The sequence below is a fragment of the Artibeus jamaicensis genome, unplaced genomic scaffold (assembly GCF_021234435.1).
Source record: "Artibeus jamaicensis isolate MK-2021 breed Jamaican fruit bat unplaced genomic scaffold, CSHL_Jam_final scaffold_537, whole genome shotgun sequence".
Taxonomy (NCBI): Eukaryota; Metazoa; Chordata; class Mammalia; order Chiroptera; family Phyllostomidae; genus Artibeus; species Artibeus jamaicensis.
This window is the reverse complement of record NW_026522047.1, coordinates 46,331,732-46,350,323: the sequence shown is the minus strand read 5'-3', so window position 1 is coordinate 46,350,323 and position 18,592 is coordinate 46,331,732. Positions and strand designations below refer to the sequence as shown.

The following is an 18,592-nucleotide window of genomic DNA, read 5'->3' as shown; positions in this document are numbered from 1 at the left end:
TGTCAGCAGATTTCTCAAAAGAGACCTTACAGGCAAGAAGGGGCTGGAAAGAAATATTCCAAGTCATGAAATCTAAAGACCTACAACCAAGATTGCTCTATCCAGCAAAACTTTCATTTAGAATGGAAGGACAGATAAGGTGCTTCTCAGATAAGATCAAATTCAAGGAGTTCATCATCACCAAGCCTTTATTATATGAAATGTTAAAGGGACTTATCTAAGAAAAAGAAGTTAAAGAAACATGAACAGTGAAAGAACAACAAGCTCAGTTATTAACAACCACACCTAAAACGAAAGCAAACTAAAAGAACAGCTAGATCAGGAGTGGAAACATAGAAATGAAGATCTCAAGGAGGGTTAGCAACAGGGGAGTGGGAGGAGGAGATGGGGGGAGAAGGTACAGAAAATAAGTAGCATAGACAGTAGATAGAAAATAGATGGGGGGGCAAGAATAGCATGGGAAATATAGAACCTAAAGGACTTGAGACACATGGACATAAACTAAAGGGGGGTAATGGTGGGGATGGGGGGGCAGGGTGGAGGGGAATGAAGGGGGGAATAGAACAACTGTAACAGCATAATCAATTTAAAAAAATAAATTTAAAAAAAATAATAATTGAAAACAGGCATTTATGTAAAGAAATTTTTTAGCAAATTGAGATAAAGTGTCTCATTTCATTAATTTAGCCTCCCCTGGGTATAGGCATTTTGCATTGTATTCCCCCCTTAAGTGGAAGTCTCATATAATCATTTTGTAGATATTCAACCTCTCTGGCTGGTAGAGAATTTCTTGTTGCCAAAAGGTCAATGGACTTCAGGTTTTATGGTTTTGAGACATTACTATAAGAAAAGAAATTCATTTTAATTTATGTGTACCATTTACTTTAAATCTTTGTGTTTAAATTTCTCCATCTTTAAGTTTTATATTAAAATTTTATTATATTAAATTTTATATTAACTTTATTAATTTTTATCATTTTCAACATTCTCTTAAGTTTTCTTTCAAATGTGAGTTTATATATGTCTCTATGTTTGTATACACATATGTGTATAAAATGTACACAAATAATCATATGAACATACACACAGTTTTACCTTTGAATAATTTATTTCGACCCAACAAAACATGTCCACATCTCATTATTTCTTGCAACATTCATCTGAAGTTACATGTCCTATTCTATTTTACTTTCATAAATAAAATAATTGAGGCTCTGGTTCAATAATTACATTGAGAAGCCATTAAAGTTTATTGTGCACTTTCTTGACTTATACACAACTGGAAACATGAGGTACAGACTATAATTTTTATGGCTTTTATTAATCACTTTATATATATATATATATATATATATATATATATTTTAAATATTTTCTTTATTTATTTTTCGAGAGAGGGGAAGGGAAGGAGAAAGAGTGGGAGAGAAACATCAATGTGTGGTTGCCTCTCATGCGTCCCCTGCCGGGAACTGGCCTGCAACCCAGGCATGTGCCCTGACTGGGAATTGAATCGCGATACTCTGGTTCACAGGCCCACGCTCAATCCACTGAGCTACGCCAGCCAGGCACTTTATATATTTTAATCATGCTCCAGTTGTATTATACAATTATACTTCAATGAATTACTTAGAAGATAGAAAACATAGCAATGCATGGATTGGAGTAGGATCTAGGGTTCAGGTAGCTGAGTCACGCTGAGAAATGGTAGAAGATATCTCTTTGACCTGGGAAAAAAGTAAAGTACAATCTAAAAGTGAAAATAAATAACAAAATGAAGGAGAAACAAATTTATAGATACAGAGAACAAACTGATGGTTACTAGAGAGGGAGGGTGTGGGAATGGGATTAACAGGAAGGGGATTCGTAAACATGAACATCCAGTTATAACATAAGTCATGGGGATGTGAAGTACAGCATAGGGAATAGAGTCAATAACATTGTAATAATTAAGTATGGTGACATGTGGTTACTAAACTTACTGTAGTCATCACTGTAACTATATAAATATTGAATCACTATGTTATACATCTGACATTAATATGATTTGGTATGTTAACTATAATGATAAATAAGTTAAAAAGGTACAATTGACAATAACTATGTAGAGGAGGCTAATGTAATATGCACGGTTCTCTGAATGTAGAAGAGGAAGGGAGAAGATAGAGTTGGTATCAGAACAAGGATTAAAAATGCTACACTGCTGGCTTTAAAGATGGTAAAGGGGAGTGATGTCAGAGAAATGGCAGTGTGGGAGATCCCCTTGGTCTCTCCTCCAGAAATGTCAACAATTTGAACAGCTGTAATTTGACAAAGGATTCCCTGGTCAATGTACATGTATGCCTCAGAGATCTGCTCACTGAAACATTTAAAGATGGGCCAGAGGGAACAAACAGGGGAAGCAAAAATATATGATGGACCCGGTAAAGGACACAGCACAGGGGCTCAGTGGGGGCTTTCAGGCAGTTGGCATTCCAGACAGGGAAAAAGAGCCATTGAGTCCTGCTGTCCTATAGGCTCCCAAAGCTCACCTTCCATCACCCTTGGAAGTGTCAGGTTCTGGAGTACTTTGTCCTCAAAGCCAAAAATGCTTACTAAAGAATCACTATTGGGGTGGTCTGGGAGGGGAGTAAAAGACAGAAAACTGTACTTGAAAAATAGTTAAATTAATGAGAAAAATTAAAAAATCACCCTTTCCCCTGAGTAAAGATTGCACTCTGTCACTGACCCCAAGTTGGGGTGCTGAGGGGACTTCACAGAGGTCTAAATTCACCTATAACAAGGAAGCAAAACAAAAAAGTCAGTGAGGTTACCCCAGAAAACCCCACCTTGAGCATTGCTGTTACAATTAGAACAGCTTCTGGAGTCAACTTTGGGATTTCACAGAACTCAAAAACTGTAGACTCAGTGCTACTTCCCAGAAAATAATGGCAAGACCTCTTCCTAGTATCTGCTAGAGAAGTGCCACACTACAGAGATGCCTAGACAGAGAAGGACCCAACACTTAGCATGAATAACCATGGTAATGTGGCTTAGAAAGAAAATAAGAATCTCCAGATAGCAAACTTGAACACATGAAATATGTGCTAAAAAGTATAGAGAATTTAAGATTGCAATACTGTACATATTCAACAAGATGGAAGAAAATAGAAACAAATTTTTTTCAATATACAAATTTATTTATTTTTAGAGAGATGGGGAAGGAGAAACAGACAGATCAATGTATGTTTGCTTCTTACATGCCCCCTACTGGGGACCTGGCTTGCAACTCAGGCATGTGCCCTGACTGGGAATCAAAGCAGCTACTCTTTGGTTTGTAGGTGGGCACTCAACTACTGAACCACACCAGTCAGGACTTACAATAGTTTATAGTCTTAGTAATTACACATATCCAGACATCCATCCCATTGTCATTTTCAAGCACACTAAAAGTAATGATTTGTTTTAAAATTTTGGATGATTCTCTATAACAAATATTCTAATTACAGCAATAGCTGACAATGATTATTTACTTTCTACTGTGAATTCACTGATATTCTGAAATTGTTTCAATTACATACTTCAGTAAATTTTTTACATTTCAAAGCCACTTTGAGGCTAAGTCTTTGGGCCTCGTGAACAGTTTTATTTTGGAGAAAAGCTGATTATTCTTTACTATGAATGTAGAATTCAACCCGTTGTACATTCCCTGATAATCAATATGGTTGTAGGTCCAATATACTATTTCCTATAATATTTTTTTAGGGTTTTCTGCTAGTATGAATTCTCAAATGTCAAACAACCTAAAATGTTGAAAAAACAGGTTCAACATTCTTTTCATTAGTATTGTTTCTCTTTGGAATGAATTCTCACGTTGAGGAAGGTTTTTGAATGGGTAGAGCTTTGTCAAAATAGAAACAATTTTCTATTTTAACCATTTTTAAATGTGAATTCAGTGGCATTAAGTACATTCACGATGTCCAAGCATCACCACCTTATATTTCCATCACCCCAAACAGAAATCCTGTATGTATGAAGCAATTACTCCTCATTTCTTCTTATCTCATCCTCTGGTAACCTCTTTTTCTCTATGAATTTGCCTACTGCCATCATGCTATATTCACTTCATCATCTTTATCTATGACTTTGATAACATCACATGAAGATAAGCACTTTATCTGGGACGACCTTTCCACAGGGTGAGACTGATTCTGGACATCACTTGCCATAAACCCTGCACTGACTCTCCACTAATTTGAGAATTAACCACAATCATTTAGCCAGAATATAAGATTCTGTTATCTGGTGGCTGCCCACATAGCTAGACTCATGGTTCAGTTTTTATCCTCTGCCCCGCCCCCATTGTTCATCAAGTTATTTTTCATTTCCTGACTACACTTTAACATTTCATTATAATGCCCAATTACTTTTCTGTAGCATTGTGTGGTGTGTGCTTATTTCCTTCTGCACCTGGAATATAACTCCACTTGTCCTTCAAGTTTCAATGCTATTTTAGGCTCATGTGTGAAACCTTTGTGGACCTGCAGGAGGAGTTGACTATTTGGGGATCCTTTCAGCAAGATTACAGTAACACCTGACAGTATTGCATTTATTTATTTATATGACTTTGCCCGGGTTTAGACTGGGAGCTTAAAAGAAGGAACAAATCTTAGTATTTTCTTCCTCCAGGGAATATATTTTAGTGCTTACCATACATAATTGCTTAATAAATCTTGGAGGAGGCTGTAAAACCAGACAATTGAGTGAGGTCAACAGATACAACCTACATGGCGGGGAATGAGAAGCAGTGAAACAAGGGGAGGGATGCCCCAGGATGTACTCTAACACCAGAAAAGACAGATGGAAGAAAGAAAATACTCTGGTAACCCAGAATCTCCCTCCAGACTCTGGAATAGAACATTTGTTGTGGGGTTCCTGTTCTATAGCCCAAGAAAGGGCCAGGGTGTGGAAACATTCATGAGACCTCTGGAAGACACAACTGTGTTTCCTCATAATCTGGGATTGGTAGGGTACACTTGAGAGCACTTAGAGGAAGCATTTAAGGGTTTCTGTGGTTTGAAGAGACACACTGGGAACCATGGTGCATAAAAAACAAGACTATAACTTTTTTGTTATTCCTAATTTAATTTTTTGTTGGTTTATATGCCCATTTAAAAATTTTTTTATTGTTCAAGTACAGTTGGCTGCATCTTCCTCCCCACCCCAGCTATCCCCACCTTGTCCTTTGATCACACCCACTCCCTTGGTTTTGTCCATGTGTCCTTTATAATTCTTCCTGAAAACCTTCCCTCTTTTTCCTCCATTATCTCCTCCAATCTCCCCTGTGGTTACTGTCAGATTGTTTTTAATTTCTATTTTTGTGTTATATTTTGCTTGCTTCTTTATTTTCTTGATTAGATGCAACTTAAAGGTGAGATCATATGGTATGTGTCTTTTATTGCTGGCCTATTTCACTTAGCATAATGCTCTCTAGCTCCTTCCATGCTGTTGCAAAGCATAAAAGCTCCTTCTTTATTTCTGCTGCATAGTATTCCATTGTGTAAATGTACCATTGTTTTTTTGTTTTGTTTTGTTTTGTTTTATTGAGGTATAATTGACGTAACATTATATTAATTTCAGGTATACAATGCAATAATTTGGTATTTGTATATATTGTAAAATGATCAACACACTAAATACAGTTAAATCTATCAGCATACATAGTTACAACAATTTTTTCCTGTGATGAAAACTCTCAAGATCCACTCTCCCAGCTACGCATACAAATATGCAACACATTATTAATTATAGTCACCAGGTTTGTACCATAGTTTTTGATCCATTTATTTGCTGATGGGTACCTAGGTTGCTTCCAGCACTTGGCTGTTATAAATTGTACTGCCATGAACATTAGGGTGCACAGGTTCTTTTGGATTGGTGTTTCAGGGTTCTTAGGATACAATCGCAGCAATGGAATTGCCTGATCAAAAGGCAGATCCATTTTTAGTTCTGAGGAAATTCCACACTGCTTTTCATAGTGGTTGTACTAGTCTGAATTGCCACCAAAAGTGCCACTAGGGTTCCCTTTTCTCCACATCCTCTCCAACACTTGTTTGTTGACTTATTTATGATGGCCATTCTGACTGCTGTGAAGTGGTATCTCATTGTGGTTTTAATTTGCATCTCTCTGATGGCTAGTGATGCAGAGCATCTTTTCATGTGTCTGTGGTCTCTCTTTATGTCCTCCTTGGAGAAGTGTCTGTAAATATTCGATAATCAAAGGCATGTAGTACACCAACAATGAAATATCAGAAACAGAGATCAGGAAAAAATCCCATTTGATATAGCAACAAGAAAAATAAAGTACCTAAGAATAAACCTAACCAAGAAGGCAAAAGACCTGTACTCAGAAAACCACATAACACTGAAGAAAATAATTAAGGAAGACACAAACAAATAAAAGCATGTACCATGTTCATGGATGGGAAGACAATTTCTTGAACAATTTCATGAGACTGTCAGAGTAGCCCTGAACTTCCTCCCCAACTCTACACCTATGATTTGCAAATAAGTAAAAGCTTAATTTATTGAAGTCTTTATCGTGGCAGAACTTGCCTTTAAGCTTAGTGCCATCCCAAACTCAACACACTGTTGTAATAAGTGTATCTGTATATTTATAATTGCTGCACACAAATGGCTCAGTTGGTTGGAGTATCATGCTGTACACCAAAATGTTTTGGTTTCATCCAGATAAAGCATATACCAGGTTAAGGGTCTGATCCTAGTTGGGGTACATAAGAAAGCAACCAATCAGTGTTTCTCTGTCACATTGATGTTTGTCTCTCTCTCTCTCTCTCCCCCACTTCCTCTCCCTGTAAAATAAATACATGTATACTAGGGTGAGGACTTTTTTAAAAAAGCCTGGAGAAATTAGAACACTTCCAGAAGATAATTATTAATATAGACACCCCAATGTCATAAGAAAAACAAATGAAAAATTTAAAGATGTTTTCTCTGCTTAAGTAAATACTTAGTGGTTACAGAACCTGCCCTCCACTGGAAAGGAACCTGGCATTGACTGGCACTTCTGAAATCACTTCATGCCCTCCCTCATGGGTATCTTGCAGTCTCCAGAAATTCTCATCTCTCCTCAATCCTCACATTCAGAATATTCACAGTGAAAACAATGCCACAACACCCCCTCCTCTTTCAAATTCCATTCTCTGTAGTATCTGCATTTCAAATGCCACTTCCATCTATCAGGCACCCCATTCCCCAGAAAATACAAGGATCAGTTTGGGAATCATTATGAATATGTGAAGAGCAGGCCAATAAAAAGTAAAGCACTATGTACATAAAGAACTCCAAAGAGATGGTACAGGGAAAGGAAGAACTCCCTAGCTCTGTTAATCCAATAGTTAAGTCCCTATACTTGAGAAACCTGTAAGGAAAAGGTTTATTACTTTTCAACCTAGAAATGGCAAGCCTGAGAAGGGGCAGGGGTGGGGCTGCTCATATTTGGAGGGGTTTGAACCTCTAGAGTGGAATTAACACAGCAGATCATTAAACATATTTTTACTCTCACTTTTTTCTCTATCATCATTCAGCTGTTCCGGGGGGGATTCAGTCAAATAAAATTTGACTGAATTTATATTTACATAAGTGGTAGGAAGACAGTTTGCAGAGTTGTCCCCAATTCTATGTCTGTTTCCAGTCTTTAGCAATGTGACTGTGAAGCTTCTCCCATCCAGAGGGGGAGTTACATCTCCACCTTTGAACCTGGGGTGGACTTATGAATTTTTACTTGTTTTGGCCAATAAATATGGTGAAAGTGATAATATGCTTTACCATGCCTTATCATTTTGGCTTTTCTCACCTGGAATTCTGGCTCAGCCATGTGAAAAATCCAGGTGGAACTTCAGAGGAGTAGGGGACATGTGGAAAGAGCTCACTTACCCAGCCAAGGCCTCCCTAGATCAGCCAAAATAGCTGAGCCACTAGTGTATTAGAAAGCCCAGCCAAGGTCAGCAGACACACCCCAGCTGACCCATAGCTGACTCCAGACTCATGAGCAGACCAGCAGACATCAGAACACCTCCATACTATGCAAAAGAATTGGAAAATAAAGGAGTTATATTAAACCATTTGCTTTTCGGATGGCTTATTATATGGCAATAGCAAACTAATGCTATAATCAAAGCAAACAGAACTGAGGGCAATTATAATAATCTGCCACTCTTTACCTTTAGCATTTGTACTGATGGAGGACAGCATTCACAATCGTGCTTTTATTCAGATGTATTTCAGGTAACTGCATTAAAGCAAGTCCACTGAGGTTCCCTTCCAGGTATTCAGGACAGGGTGAAATGATGTGCACATTTGTGCAGGAAAATGGTGCTCCCCTTTTCACATGCCTGGGTAGGATTTTAGCTCCTGTGTGATTAATTCTTTAATCATAAAGACTTAAGACAGTCCTGAGTATAAACGAGATATGTATTGTATGATATTCATATTGGTCCCTCACTGTCCCTTTGGTAGATTTGGAAACATTTGGGAAAGGGGAGACATTTCATTTAAAGCACTAGAATGAGTCCATTTGTAGGGAGCACATTGAAAGTTTGCAAGCAGAAACAGAAAAATACTTCAAAAAACCCACAAAACACTCCATGTATTTCTTTACCCCTCACACATGGACATCGTATTCCACACTTCAATGAGTAGAGATGTGCAGCATAAAAAATATTTTGTATAATAATAAGTTGTCTGGTACTTTTTCCTACATTATATGTACAGTCATCGATTACACATTAGGTCAAATGATTCACTGAAATGTACATTTCATAGTAGACTCTTGGAAACATGGATTTGTTAGTGAGTTTTGTCCAGGGGCTATGTAGGCATGTGGACACACAGCTGAATAACACAATGAAATATATAAACCTGGGAGACCAGCTATAAAACCTACCAGCACGTTCAGGTCTACATTATCAAGAAGCCTAGTAAATGTAGTGCTATAGAAAATAATGATGACTATGAAAGTGAAAATTGTGGTCTCACATGTTCCTCTCCAATGAAATTATATACATGACCTCAGTATCCAAGTGTACTTTAGTTAATAAAAATAGTATAATTCATGACTACTTTTTCATTAAAACAACAGAAATATTACTTGGAATGGCATATGTCATAAGAGAATAAATTATGCTAATGTAATTCATGTTAACCCATGAGATACATGAGAATTTCTAATTATGTATGGTCCAAATATTATATTAACTTGTGTCAGAACTTCTTGCTCTGACGCTTCGAACATTCATGGGCAGTTCTTCAGACACATACAGTTGGCCCTTGAGAAGCCAACCTGGCAAGGAATCTTTCAAGGCCCTCTTTATGTCCTTGTTCCTGAGACTGTAGATGAAGGGGTTCAGCATGGGTGTGACTACAGTGTACATCACTGAGGCTGTTACACTTGACTTTGAGCTATGGGTATCAGCAGAGCCAAGATACACACCTAGGCTCGTACCATAAAACAAGGAAACAACTGAGAGGTGAGATGCACAGGTAGAAAATGCTTTATACTTACCCTGAGCTGATGAGATTGCACATATGGAGGACACTATCTTAGAGTAAGAATATAGGATCCCAGCCAGGGGTCCACCAGCCAACAGCCCTGCTGCAAAGTACATCACAATGTCATTAGGTAAGGTGTCAGAACAGGCAAGTTGGACCACCTCTTTGAGTTCACAGAAAAAGTGGGGGATTTCCAAGTGTGAGCAGAAGGACAGCTGCAACACCATTAAGCTTTCTAACAAGGAATGCAGAATACTAATGATCCAGGACACCAGAACCAGCAGCCCACAGAGGCGGAAATTCATGATGACTGTGTAGTGCAGGGGGTGACAGATGGCCACATACCTGTCATAGGCCATGGCAGAAAGGATGAGTTCATCCACCACTGAAAAGTGTATAGAAAAATATATCTGGGTGATGCAAAGAACATAGGTAATAACTCTGCTCTGTGTCTGGATGTTCACCAGCATCTTTGGGATAGTGGTAGAGGAGAAACAGATGTCTACCAAGGACAGGTTGGAGAGGAAGAAGTACATGGGTGTGTGAAGATGGGAGTCTGAGATGATGGCCAGGATGATGAGCAGGTTTCCCAACACAGTGATCAGGTACATGGAGAGGAAGAGCCCAAATAGGACAGGCTGCAGTTCTGGTTCCTCTGATAGGCCCAGGAGATAAAATTCTGAAATATGTGTATCATTGCCTGGTTCCATATGGTGCAGGTGACTACCGAAAAATAGAAGAAAATGAATAGCTTATTTGCCATTAGTAACGGAATAGATGCTGCATTTCTGTTTTAGAATCCAAAATATCATTTCCATATTTGGTATAGGATCTGGCTCCCATCAAGGCCTGTCTACTGCCATTGCTCATTAGAATTTCCTTTTCTACCATCAACTCATTCTTCAAACACCACATATATTTGCTTTCTTATTGGGTATATAGTTCATGCATTTTAGGAATATGCTCATATATTGATTTATGTTCCAGGTACTGTTCATAGTATGGAATGATGAAAACCAGGAGTCTCTACAAACCAATGATGACCGAAGAATATAGTTGAATAACAGTAATAACATAACATATCTAATGATCCAGATGCTATATAGAAATGTAAATCACATTAAATAAAGAGACTGGACAGGATGCTTCTTATTTTTTCATTTTTTATTTCAATTTTCCTATAACCATTTAACCTCTTGATATTCCCTACTCTTCCACAATCACACACTGTTGTTCATGTCCATGAGTCCTTTTTCTTTTGCTAAATCCACCACAACTTAATCTCCCACTTAATAGCTGTCATCCTGTGGTTTATCTATCCATATGTCTCTATTTTTCTTATTAGATCAATTCATTCATCATATTCCAAATATAAGTGAAACCATATAGAATTTGCCTTTCTCTGACAGGCTTACTTCACTTACTGTGACGTTCTACAGGGCTATACATGCTGAGGGTATTGTTTTTCATAGAGTTTAGCCAAGGCTGGCCAACAGGCAACACTTTAACAGGCACCTCAAAGAAGACTAAATGGGAGCCTAAGGGGGAGAAAGTGTTTGCCAGGCAGAGGAACAACCAGTACAAAAGCTGTGAGGAAGCTGGTAGTTTTAGAAAACCAAGGCTCAGAATGAGCCAGTATGTCATGAGGAGAGATAGTGTCAGATGATATTAAAAAGCAAGAGGGTCTGTGTGCTGCTGTTGAAATTTCAAGTCACAGAGAGTGCCTTTTGCACACTATGAAACTCTTGCACTTTATTAATCTTGCTTCAAAAGCATCCTGTGAACTGAAAAGAATTTCTTCCTTACTCCTTCCTTTTGATGGAGTTCTGCTACTTGTATTATGAGTCACCTTGGAATACTTCAGTCCAGGTACCCCTGCTCTGAGCACTGCTCTCTGTTTATGAGCCACACATGGGCACACACACCATGACCTCCTCATGTGTGTGGTTTCCATGTTTTTTCCACTCACTATTTAGGCTATGAGGACATACAACTCAGCTGTCCAGATCAAGTATCCTTTCCAATAAGAATTTAGACATACTACCTCGATATTCTTAAGGTAACCTCCCATAAAGTAATGAGCTTGGGGATCCACATTAGAATGTCCATTGTATGCCCTGTATTTAAAGAAACATAAATATAAAGAAAGAGAGAAGTATAAAATAAACACGAGGAAGAAAAAAGGTCTATGGATCATAAACTTAGGTGGTCCCTGAGAGATGATAATGAAGACATGTCTTTGGATTCTGGCAGCTTTCCAACCCTAAGTACACCACCTTAAAGTCCAGCAAAAATAATGAAGAAGAAAGTATATATTTGTCCAAAACACAAACGTAGTTATTAACAGATGATGTGGAAACACCCTGAAGATTGACTACCCCAAGTGAAAACTGAGCAACAACATAAACTAGTATTTTACCAAAGTAAATCTCTTTAATATCAAGTAGCAGAAGACTGGTTTTTCCTGTGTCTCTCTTATAGTTATTTGATGAGTGGGTTTTTATAAGGTTAAAATGCAGATGAAACAAACCCCTCCCTCACTCTTCTCATGTGGCCCCTTTCTTTTTCTTGGACTTTAGGGTTGGTTGTCATTTTTGGCAAATCAATAGGCAATGTCTCCTTCTGGTTCTCATCTTCATCCAACATGCAAAGGCCTCCTTGGGATGTAACCAATAAAGCCTGCACAGGCCATGACAATCTATCCTGTTACACTGAGTAACTTTCTTCACATGATTTAAGCCTGAGCACATTATCATGCAAACATTTATTTCACCTACTCTGCCTTTACCATCACAATGCCAGATCTGAACAAGTAGGGCTTCACTTGCTTGGCTCACCTTTTCAGTTTGAAAAATGAATGCGTATATATTTGCATTTACCCAGAAACCCATTTAAATAAATGTGGAGTTATAAAATGAAAAAATGGCAGAGGAAATAAAACCTGGTTAAACAGAGTGATTTAGCACCTCTGTTAAGAAAAACTGAATGGGGAAATATGAGACTTCTGGCCAACATGGGGGCATAGGTAGACATACTCTGAACCCTTGCACAACCAAAACAAGGACAACAACAAATTCAAAAACAAAAATCAGACTGATAAGAAATTGAACTGTATTGAAGTCCAACAACTAAGGATTGAAGAAGAAACATTCATCCAGACTGGTAGGAGGGATGGAGATGAGCAGCTGGGAAGAAAGGACTCCTGGCATGAAAGTGGCTGGTTGAGTGGGTGGTCCCCCATTTGAGTGCAGATAAACAGGAAGGAACAACTGGGAAGTGACACAGAAGACACAACCCAGGGTTCCAGTGTGGGGATTAATGCCTCAAAACCTCTGATTAAAAAAACCTGTGAGGGTTGAGCAGTGGGAGTAACTTCCAGCTTTTCAGGAGAATTCGCTGGAGAGATCCATCGGGTCCTAGAACATACACAATCCCACCCATCCAGGAATCAGCACCAGAATGGCCCAATTTGCTTGTGAGTAGTGTTGAAAGTGACTGAAAGCCCACAGAGAGCTGACCAAGTGGCATTTTCCCTCTCTGACCCCTCCCCCACATTTAGTGCCACAATGCAGCAATGTGGGTTATCCTACCCTGGTGAATACCTACTGCTCTTACCCTTACTATGTAACAGGCATGCTGAGACAAAAAAAGAAAAATGGGCCAAATGAAAGAACACATCAAAGCTTCAGAAAGATACATCTAAGCAATGAAGAGATTGCCAACCTATCAAGTGAACAGTTTAAAACACTGCCAATCAGGATGTTCACAAAATTGATTGAGTATGGTCACAAAATGGAGGGAAGAAGTAAAGACTATGCAAACTGAAATGAAGAAAAATGTACTTGGAACCAACAGTGATGAAAAGGAAAACAAAATTCAAATCAAGGATTTGGAGCAGAAGGAAGAAAGAAACATTCAACCAGAACAGAATGAAGAAACAAGGATTCAACAAATGAGAGGCTTAGGAACCTCCAGGACAACTTTAAAGGTTCCAACACCCAGATCAAAGGTATGTCAGAAGAAGAAGGAGAGAAATTGAAAAATTTTTGGAAAAAATAATGAAGAAGAATTTCCCCAATCTGGCAAAGGAAATACACTTCCATGAAGTTTAGGATGCTCATAGAATATCAAAGAAGTTGGACCCAAGGAAGCACACACCAAGGTACATCAGAATTACATTACCCAAGATTAAAGATAAGGAGAGAATCTTAAAAGCAGCAAGAGAAAAGGACAGTTACCCACAAAGGAATTTCCATAAGACTATCAGCTGACTTCTCAAAAGAAACCTTACAGGCAAGAAGGGGCTGGAAAGAAATATTGCAGGCCATGTAAGGCAAGGACCTACATCCAAGATTACTGTATCCAGCAAAGCTATCATTTAGAATGAAAGAGCAGACAAAGTGCTTCCAAGACAAGGTCAAGCTGAAGGAATTCATAATCACCAAGCTCTTATTTTATGAAATGTTAAGGGGACTTGTGTAGGAAAAAGAAGAAGATCAAAACTATGAACAGTAAAATGACAACAAACTACCAACTATCAACAACTGAACCTAAAAAAAAAACAGACTAATCAAACAACTAGAACAGGAACAGAATCACAGAAATAAAGATCACATGGTGGGTTATCAGTGGGGAGGAAAGGGAGGCAGGAAAAAAGGTACAGGGAATAAGTAGCATAAATGGTAGTTAGAAAATAGACGAGGGAAGGTTAGGAATAGTACGGGAAATGTGGAAGCAAAAGAACTTATATGTATGAGCCATGGACATGGACTAAGGCTGGGTTGGGGAATGCAGGTAGGATGGGTGCAGGACAGATGGTAATTAAGAGAAAAAAATGTGAAAAATGTAATAGCATAATCAATAAAACATATTTTAAAATCTTTTTAAATAAATAAAATAAAAAACAGATGAGCCGGGAGAAAACCACAAAAGAAACACCTAAAATTATAAAGACTGGCTTTCCTGAGTATATATGGAACAGTGGGAACCTGCATATACTGTTGGAGGAGTACGGATTGGTACAATTACTTGGGAAAGCTGTTGGACAGCATTACTAAAGCCAAACATGTACACATCATGTGATCCAGCAATTCCACTCCAGAGATACATATATAGGAGCATGAAAAGATATGTCCAAGGATGTTGAACATATTGCTAATATTTGTAACAGTCCCAAACTGGAAACAACCTAGACATCTACCAATATGAAAATGAATTTATACAATACAATACACTGGTCTTCCCCTTATCTGCCATTTTGCTTTCTCTGGTTTCATTTACCCATGGTCAACAACAATCTAAAAATATTAAACAAAACATTTTAGAAATGAACAATTATCAACTCACTGAAAAATTAGAGCACCAAAAACTAATAAAAATAAGGTATAAATACCAATGTGCATTCATTAATTACATTGACAGAGGCACAGACACAGAAGGTAATGCCTGATGTTCCTAGACATGGTGGCAAAGCAGAGGCCCAGTTTTATCTGTTGGATCACTCAGGAATTAGGCCTCAGTATATAAGTATATTTAACACAGGGTAAGGTTCTATTTCTATATATTTGGAAATGTCGGATTGTTGAATAAAACCTGGAAAAATAAACACCCAACTGGAGGAAAATGAAGTTCATCCCCTACCTCTGTCATGTTACATAAAATCTGGGGGATTAGCTACTCACTGAGAGAGTAGCCACTCCTTTTACGTGAACAATGGAAAACTATATATTAATATAGATGGATAAGTGAAACCACACTAATCAAGTCAAGAGACTCAGTAGTAAAAACACAGACATATTTAACAAATAGTAGGCAAAACATTATCATGGCCAAAATATCCCTAAAGTCACTAAGAAATAATAATTTTCCTTTAATTTTACTTTTATGTCCTTAATTTTGATTAAATTTGTTGGGGTGCCATTGGTTAATAAAATTCTGTAGGTTTCAGGTGTACAACTTCCTGATACATCATCTGTATGTTGTATTGTGTGTTCAGTGCCCCAAGTCAGGTTTCCTTCTGTCAACATTTATTCCCCTTTTAACCTCTTCTACATCCAACCACCACAATTTTTTTTTTTTAGATTTTATTTATTTATCTGTAGAAGGGAAGGGAAGGGGAGAGAGAGAGAAACATCAATGTATGATTGCCTTTGTGCATCCCCTGCTGGGAATTGGCCTGCAGGGAACCGACCTGCAACCCTGGTATGTGCCCTGACTGTGAATCGAACCGCGATTGTCTGGTTTGCAGGTCCACGCTCAATCCACTGAGCTACACCAGCCAGGCAACCACCACAATTTTTTAAAAAAATTATTGAAAAGGCTGACAATGAAAAAATAGTAAGCATGTAGTAATGCTCAAATTATTCAAAAAACTTCAAATATGAATCTTTGATCAAAATCAGAAAAAATTCAGCATACAACAAAAAAGTTCTTTCACACCTGGAAGCCTAGAGAAAAACTTAAAAGGTGCCACATTGACTGTGGTGCAGACTTTTACACAGGTAGCAAAGGAGTGCTCTGTTTCATCCTTGCAGAACTGTGCAGTGTTACATTGAGAGAACAGGCTGAGGACAGCTACACACACTACAAAGACCTGTGTCTCTAACACTGGGCTCCTCAGTCTCTGCAGGACTGACATCCTGGGCCAGGTGTTTGTTTGAGGGGTGGTCTCTCCTAGCCATTGCAGGACGTTCAGAGCATCCCTGGACTTTACTGACACCTCACATGTGGCAGCCAAAAATGTGTACAAACATTGCTCAGTGACCTCTAAGGGGACAGTATTGCCTCTGTAATACCCAGTAATACCCAGAGGTATTACATAAAATATTTTTAATGCAACAATCTCAAAATATTCTCTTATATTGTTATAATAGCAATATATCAGGAAAGTATACCTTAGATTTCAAGTGTGACTAGCACAGCCACATCGCAGAATATTATGTAGACATAGAAATAATGAATCAGCACCTTACACCCTTTTTGACTGAAGGGAAGACCACAGATAGTGCTAAGTACAAAAAAAGAGTGGATACATAGAAAAAAATGTACAACACATAAAGAGTATTTCTGATGGCCAGGATGGTGTTTATGCATTTATACAAAAGCCCATGAGTGTGTATGTGTGCGTAATATAGGAAGAGAAGATTTTTAAAACATTAAGACCTTATGGAATAAAGATTACCAGCAGAAATGTAATTAGATTAAGTATACTGACTACAAACTGTTGTAGGAAAATAATTAAGTGAGAATCAAATTTATTTATATTAAGAAAGAAAATAATAATTACTTAGCAATATCAACATGGGCCACTGATCCAAAATTAAATTTCTAAAGACTCAGAAATAAAAGAATGTAATAGAAGAGCTTTTAACATCAGAGAGAAAGCAGTACCTAAGTTATATATTTTTTCTTATATAGAGATGTATGGATTCAAATTATCTTATGGAAGGTACAGATAATCTTTAGTCAAATCTTTATAAAGGGTGCCTTCCAGAGGAGGGTAGATTACACCAATTTTGAAAACAGAGCTAACCACAGAAGGCCAAAGAAGCAATCAAGAATGATGGAGATGCGATCATGATGGCAATATGAGTGTAGGGTGGTTTTTTAGTGCTAAGTACACAGAAGAACATTCATTCTCATTGTTTGTTTATAGCAAGGATTCACAAGTGAAGAATATAAAAGTAACAGCTCTATTTTTTTCACAAAGAAAAGTAAAAAATAAAAAGGCAATGGAGAGAATACAATGTGACTAAGCATTAGACTTGAGCCCACACAATTAACAAGTACTCTCCACATATATGTACATAAAAGTACTCAATGACACCAACAAAATGATGGGAAAAATCCCTCCAAATCCTTGTTTAGAAGAATGCAATGAAAAACAGGAATCGAAACATGCTGACACCACTCTGCAAATGTCAGGAATTTGCAGACAATTTATCATAAAGGAAACAAAGGAATAACTAACTCACAAATGTATTCAGGTCACAGGGAATGAAGTAATGGCAAAGTTAAGCTACTTAGCACACCTCTTTTTACTTATCAAATACATTATTTTTTCTGCTAACCGAATACACAGAGTGAAAGAAGATACTGTGGAATGTAGGTCTCATGACCACTGTTACAAGGTAATATTTGCAAGACTTACATTGAATATGGATCTGTCTCATCAATATGAGAAGTCTTCAGTGCACCTCATTATAAAAATAAAGGAAAACTTGTCCTCACTTTACTGGATAGCTCTCCACACCTAGTACTCTATTTTCCAACTCTTTTAAGTTGCAAAACTCTTTGTACATGTTCTACTTTCACTTGAAATACTTTTTTCTTCCCATTGCCACCTGAACTGGGCTTCCATCATGAGTTGTGAGCAATGACCCATGTGTTGTTCACTTCAATGTTCACTTCTCTTTTCGCATCACAAACAAATCATGAACTAGTCAATCAGGCAAGCAAACAACCATAGGCTGATGGCTGTCAAAAGACCTCAGGTGAACATGCTTGGCTATGGCTCTCTCTCTGACCCTTTCCTGAAGCACCTGCTGCTCCCTTGGCCTCACCTGATCAAGAGCTTTGAGAGGATGAACTCCCCGTGAAGAAAGTCCAGCCTCCTGGATGGATGACAATGGAGGCTGAAGCTCTCTGCTCAGACAAGACAGCAGGAAGGAGGCAAGCATTGGTCTCCTACACAAACTTAAGGTTCCAAAAGCAACAACCAGTTCCCATCTAGCCCAAGGTCACACATGCTGAGACGCTGGAGATGAGGAGCCATTTACAACTTCCTATGTCTGCTCACTAGGTACATTTCCATCTTGTTATTCCAACCTTTAATTGCATCATTTCCCTGGGGATCTAGATAGAAGGGACCATTTTCCTGGAGATTCTGCATTCCCAAAAGACCAGCTTGGAAGTTCTATGAATCCTATTTTTACTAGTTCTTCCTCATAAAGTCCGTGAGTTCCAAAAGATTAACCTCCCAGCACTTTATCCAAACGCTCATTTAAAATTTTCCCAAATATAAGACTGAGGATCCAGTCTGAATTAG

The 18,592-nt window shown here is 38.1% G+C and overlaps 1 pseudogene; it reads right to left on the bottom strand.

Annotated features, from left to right (window-relative positions):
• Window positions 1-9,248: 9,248 nt before the first annotated feature.
• On the bottom strand, window positions 9,249-18,273 carry LOC128626359 (olfactory receptor 7A17-like; annotated as a pseudogene).
• Window positions 18,274-18,592: the final 319 nt, after the last annotated feature.